This window comes from Oculina patagonica, chromosome 2 (assembly GCF_052425735.1).
Source record: "Oculina patagonica isolate OP01 chromosome 2, crgOcupat, whole genome shotgun sequence".
Lineage (NCBI taxonomy): Eukaryota > Metazoa > Cnidaria > Anthozoa > Scleractinia > Oculinidae > Oculina > Oculina patagonica.
Genome location: NC_135759.1, coordinates 3,856,846 through 3,863,220, shown reverse-complemented (window position 1 = coordinate 3,863,220; position 6,375 = coordinate 3,856,846).

Below are 6,375 nucleotides of genomic sequence, written 5' to 3'. Positions count from 1 at the left end.
TCCCATGGGAATAGTTGATCGCAAGTGGATTTTCCCTGCCACTGTGTCTCAGTTGCTAGATAACTAACCCCAACCCTTAGGGTTAGCCATAACCCTAGTGTTAAACCCTGACTTTGTTGCCAACTCCTCAGATCCCTTAAATTTACATAAAACACTAACTTTTCCCATGGGAATAGTTGATCGCAAGGGGATTTTCCCTGCCACAGTGTCTCAGTTCCTAGATAACTAACCCCAACCCTTAGGGTTAGCCATAACCCTAGGGTTAAACCCTGACTTTGTTGCCAACTCCGCAGATCCCTTAAATTTACATAAACCACTAACTGTTCCCATGGGAATAGTTGATCGCAAGGGGATTTTCCCTGCCACAGTGTCTAAGTTGCTAGATAACTAACCCCAACCCTTAGGGTTAGCCATAACCCTAGGGTTAAACCCTGAATTTGTTGCAACCTCCTCAGATCCCTTAAATTTACAAAAAACACTAACTTTTCCCATGGGAATAGTTGATCGCAAGGGGATTTTCCCTGCCACAGTGTCTCAGTTGCTAGATAACTAACCGCAACCCTTTGGGTTAGCCATAACCCTAGGGTTAAACCCTGAATTTGTTGCCAACTCCTTAGAGCCCTTAAATTTACATAAACCACTAACTGTTCCCATGGGAATAGTTGATCGCAAGGGGATTTTCCCTGCCACAGTGTCTCAGTTGCTAGATAACTAACCGCAACCCTTAGGGTTAGCCATAACCCTAGGGTTAAACCTTGAATTTGTTGCCAACTCCTTAGAGCCCTTAAATTTACATAAACCACTAACTGTTCCCATGGGAATAGTTGATCGCAAGGGGATTTTCCCTGCCACAGTGTCTCAGTTGCTAGATAACTAACCCCAACCCTTAGGGTTAGCCATAACCCTAGGGCTAAACCCTGACTTTGTTGCCAACTCCTCAGAGCCCTTAAATTTACATAAACCACTAACTGTTCCCATGGGAATAGTTGATCGCAAGGGGATTTTCCCTGCCACAGTGTCTCAGTTGCTAGATAACTAACCCCAACCCTTAGGGTTAGCCATAACCCTAGGGTTAAACCCTGACTTTGTTGCCAACTCCTCAGAGCCCTTAAATTTACATAAACCACTAACTGTTCCCATGGGAATAGTTGATCGCAAGGGGATTTTCCCTGCCACAGTCTCTCAGTTGCTAGATAACTAACCCCAACCTTTAGGGTTAGCCATAACCCTAGGGTTAAACCCTGAATTTGTTGCCAACTCCTCAGATCCCTTAAATTTTACATAAACCACTAACTGTTCCCATGGGAATAGTTGATCGCAAGGGGATTTTCCCTGCCACAGTGTCTCAGTTGCTAGATAACTAACCCCAACCTTTAGGGTTAGCCATAACCCTAGGGTTAAACCCAGAATCTGTTGCCAACTCCTCAGATCCCTTAAATTTACATAAACCACTAACTTTTCCCATGGGAATAGTTGATCGCAAGGGGATTTTCCCTGCCACAGTGTCTCAGTTGCTAGATAACTAACCCCAACCCTTAGGTTTAGCCATAACCCTAGGGTTAAACCCTGACTTTGTTGCCAACTCCTCAGATCCCTTAACTTTACATAAAACACTAACTTTTCCCATGGGAATAGTTGATCGCAAAGGGATTTTCCCTGCCACAGTGTCTCACTTGCTAGATAACTAACCCCAACCCTTAGGGTTAGCCATAACCCTAGGGTTAAACCCTGTCTTTGTTGCCAACTCCTCAGTTCCCTTTAATTTACATAAACCACTAACTGTTCCCATGGGAATAGTTGATCGCAAGGGGATTTTCCCTGCCACAGTGTCTAAGTTGCTAGATAACTAACCCCAACCCTTAGGGTTAGCCATAACCCTAGGGTTAAACCCTGAATTTGTTGCCAACTGCTCAGATCCCTTAAATTTACATAAACCACTAACTTTTCCCATGGAAATAGTTGATCGCATGGGGATTTTCCCTGCCACAGTGTCTCAGTTGCTAGATAACTAACCCCAACCCTTACGGTAAGCCATAACTCTAGGGTTAAACCCTGACTTTGTTGCCAACTCCTCAGATCCCTTAAATTTACATAAACCACTAACTGTTCCCATGGGAATAGTTGATCGCATGGGGATTTTCCCTGCCACAGTGTCTCAGTTGCTAGATAACTAACCCCAACCCTTAGGGTTAGCCATAACCCTAGGGTTAAACCCTGAATTTGTTGCCAACTGCTCAGATCCCTTAAATTTACATAAACCACTAACTTTTCCCATGGAAATAGTTGATCGCATGGGGATTTTCCCTGCCACAGTGTCTCAGTTGCTAGATAACTAACCCCAACCCTTACGGTTAACCATAACTCTAGGGTTAAACCCTGAATTTGTTGCCAAATCCTCAGATCCCTTAAATTTACATAAACCACTAACTGTTCCCATGGGAATAGTTGATCGCAAGTGGATTTTCCCTGCCACTGTGTCTCAGTTGCTAGATAACTAACCCCAACCCTTAGGGTTAGCCATAACCCTAGGGTTAAACCCTGAATTTGTTGCCAACTCCTCAGATCCCTTAACTTTACATAAAACACTAACTTTTCCTATGGGAATAGTTGATCGCAAAGGGATTTTCCCTGCCACAGTGTCTCACTTGCTAGATAACTAACCCCAACCCTTAGGGTTAGCCATAACACTAGGGTTAAACCCTGTCTTTGTTGCCAACTCCACAGTTCCCTTTAATTTACATAAACCACTAACTGTTCCCTTGGGAATAGTTGATCGCAATTGGATTTTCCCTGCCACAGTGTCTCAGTTGCTAGATAACTAACCCCAACCCTAAGGGTTAGCCATAACCCTAGGGTTAAACCCTGACTTTGTTGCCAACTCCTCAGAGCCCTTAAATTTACATAAACCACTAACTGCTCCCATGGGAATAGTTGATCGCAAGGGGATTTTCCCTGTCACAGTGTCTCAGTTGCTAGATAACTAACCCCAACCCTTAGGGTTAGCCATAACCCCAGGGTTAAACTCTGACTTTGTTGCCAACTCCTCAGATCCCTTAAATTTACATAAACCACTAACTGTTGCCATGGGAATAGTTGATCGCAAGGGGATTTTCCCTGCCACAGTGTCTCAGTTGCTAGATAACTAACCCCAACCCTTAGGGTTAGCCATAACCCTAGGGTTAAACCCTGACTTTGTTGCCAACTCCTCAGATCCCTTAAATTTACATAAACCACTAACTTTTCCCATGGGAATAGTTGATCACAAGGGGATTTTCCCTGCCACAGTGTCTCAGTTGCTAGATAACTAACCCCAACCCTTACGATTAGCCATAACCCTAGGGTTAAACCCTGAATTTGTTGCCAACTCCTCAGATCCCTTAAATTTACATAAACCACTAACTGTTCCCATGGGAATAGTTGATCGCAAGTGGATTTTCCCTGCCACTGTGTCTCAGTTGCTAGATAACTAACCCCAACCCTTAGGGTTAGCCATAACCCTAGTGTTAAACCCTGACTTTGTTGCCAACTCCTCAGATCCCTTAAATTTACATAAAACACTAACTTTTCCCATGGGAATAGTTGATCGCAAGGGGATTTTCCCTGCCACAGTGTCTCAGTTCCTAGATAACTAACCCCAACCCTTAGGGTTAGCCATAACCCTAGGGTTAAACCCTGACTTTGTTGCCAACTCCGCAGATCCCTTAAATTTACATAAACCACTAACTGTTCCCATGGGAATAGTTGATCGCAAGGGGATTTTCCCTGCCACAGTGTCTAAGTTGCTAGATAACTAACCCCAACCCTTAGGGTTAGCCATAACCCTAGGGTTAAACCCTGAATTTGTTGCAACCTCCTCAGATCCCTTAAATTTACAAAAAACACTAACTTTTCCCATGGGAATAGTTGATCGCAAGGGGATTTTCCCTGCCACAGTGTCTCAGTTGCTAGATAACTAACCCCAACCCTTAAGTTTAGCCATAACCCTAGGGTTAAACCCTGACTTTGTTGCCAACTCCTAAGATCCCTTAAATTTACATAAACCACTAACTGTTCCCATGGGAATAGTTGATCGCAAGGGGATTTTCCCTGCCACAGTGTCTCAGTTGCTAGATAACTAACCCCAACCCTTAGGGTTAGCCATAACCCTAGGGTTAATCCCTGAATTTGTTGCCAACTCCTCAGATCCCTTAAATTTACATAAGCCACTAACTGTTCCCATGGGAATAGTTGATCGCAAGGGGATTTTCCCTGCCACTGTGTCTCAGTTGCTAGATAACTAACCCCAACCCTTAGGGTTAGCCATAACCCTAGGGTTAAACGCTGACTTTGTTGCCAACTCCTCAGATCCCTTAACTTTACATAAAACACTAACTTTTCCCATGGGAATAGTTGATCGCAAAGGGATTTTCCCTGCCACAGTGTCTCAGTTGCTAGATAACTAACCCCAACCCTTAGGGTTAGCCATAACCCTAGGGTTAAACCCTGTCTTTGTTGCCAACTCCTCAGTTCCCTTAAATTTACATAAACCACTAACTGTTCCCATGGGAATAGTTGATCGCAAGAGGATTTTCCCTACCACAGTGTCTCAGTTGCTAGATAACTAACCGCAACCCTTAGGGTTAGCCATAACCCTAGGGTTAAACCCTGAATTTGTTGCCAACTCCTTAGAGCCCTTAAATTTACATAAACCACTAACTGTTCCCATGGGAATAGTTGATCGCAAGGGGATTTTCCCTGCCACAGTGTCTCGATTGCTAGATAACTAACCCCAACCCTTAGGGTTAGCCATAACCCTAGGGTTAAACCCTGTCTTTGTTGCCAACTCCTCAGTTCCCTTAAATTTACATAAACCACTAACTGTTCCCATGGGAATAGTTGATCGCAAGGGGATTTTCCCTGCCACAGTGTCTCAGTTGCTAGATAACTAACCGCAACCCTTTGGGTTAGCCATAACCCTAGGGTTAAACCCTGAATTTGTTGCCAACTCCTTAGAGCCCTTAAATTTACATAAACCACTAACTGTTCCCATGGGAATAGTTGATCGCAAGGGGATTTTCCCTGCCACAGTGTCTCAGTTGCTAGATAACTAACCGCAACCCTTAGGGTTAGCCATAACCCTAGGGTTAAACCTTGAATTTGTTGCCAACTCCTTAGAGCCCTTAAATTTACATAAACCACTAACTGTTCCCATGGGAATAGTTGATCGCAAGGGGATTTTCCCTGCCACAGTGTCTCAGTTGCTAGATAACTAACCCCAACCCTTAGGGTTAGCCATAACCCTAGGGCTAAACCCTGACTTTGTTGCCAACTCCTCAGAGCCCTTAAATTTACATAAACCACTAACTGTTCCCATGGGAATAGTTGATCGCAAGGGGATTTTCCCTGCCACAGTGTCTCAGTTGCTAGATAACTAACCCCAACCCTTAGGGTTAGCCATAACCCTAGGGTTAAACCCTGACTTTGTTGCCAACTCCTCAGAGCCCTTAAATTTACATAAACCACTAACTGTTCCCATGGGAATAGTTGATCGCAAGGGGATTTTCCCTGCCACAGTCTCTCAGTTGCTAGATAACTAACCCCAACCTTTAGGGTTAGCCATAACCCTAGGGTTAAACCCTGAATTTGTTGCCAACTCCTCAGATCCCTTAAATTTTACATAAACCACTAACTGTTCCCATGGGAATAGTTGATCGCAAGGGGATTTTCCCTGCCACAGTGTCTCAGTTGCTAGATAACTAACCCCAACCTTTAGGGTTAGCCATAACCCTAGGGTTAAACCCAGAATCTGTTGCCAACTCCTCAGATCCCTTAAATTTACATAAACCACTAACTTTTCCCATGGGAATAGTTGATCGCAAGGGGATTTTCCCTGCCACAGTGTCTCAGTTGCTAGATAACTAACCCCAACCCTTAGGTTTAGCCATAACCCTAGGGTTAAACCCTGACTTTGTTGCCAACTCCTCAGATCCCTTAACTTTACATAAAACACTAACTTTTCCCATGGGAATAGTTGATCGCAAAGGGATTTTCCCTGCCACAGTGTCTCACTTGCTAGATAACTAACCCCAACCCTTAGGGTTAGCCATAACCCTAGGGTTAAACCCTGTCTTTGTTGCCAACTCCTCAGTTCCCTTTAATTTACATAAACCACTAACTGTTCCCATGGGAATAGTTGATCGCAAGGGGATTTTCCCTGCCACAGTGTCTAAGTTGCTAGATAACTAACCCCAACCCTTAGGGTTAGCCATAACCCTAGGGTTAAACCCTGAATTTGTTGCCAACTGCTCAGATCCCTTAAATTTACATAAACCACTAACTTTTCCCATGGAAATAGTTGATCGCATGGGGATTTTCCCTGCCACAGTGTCTCAGTTG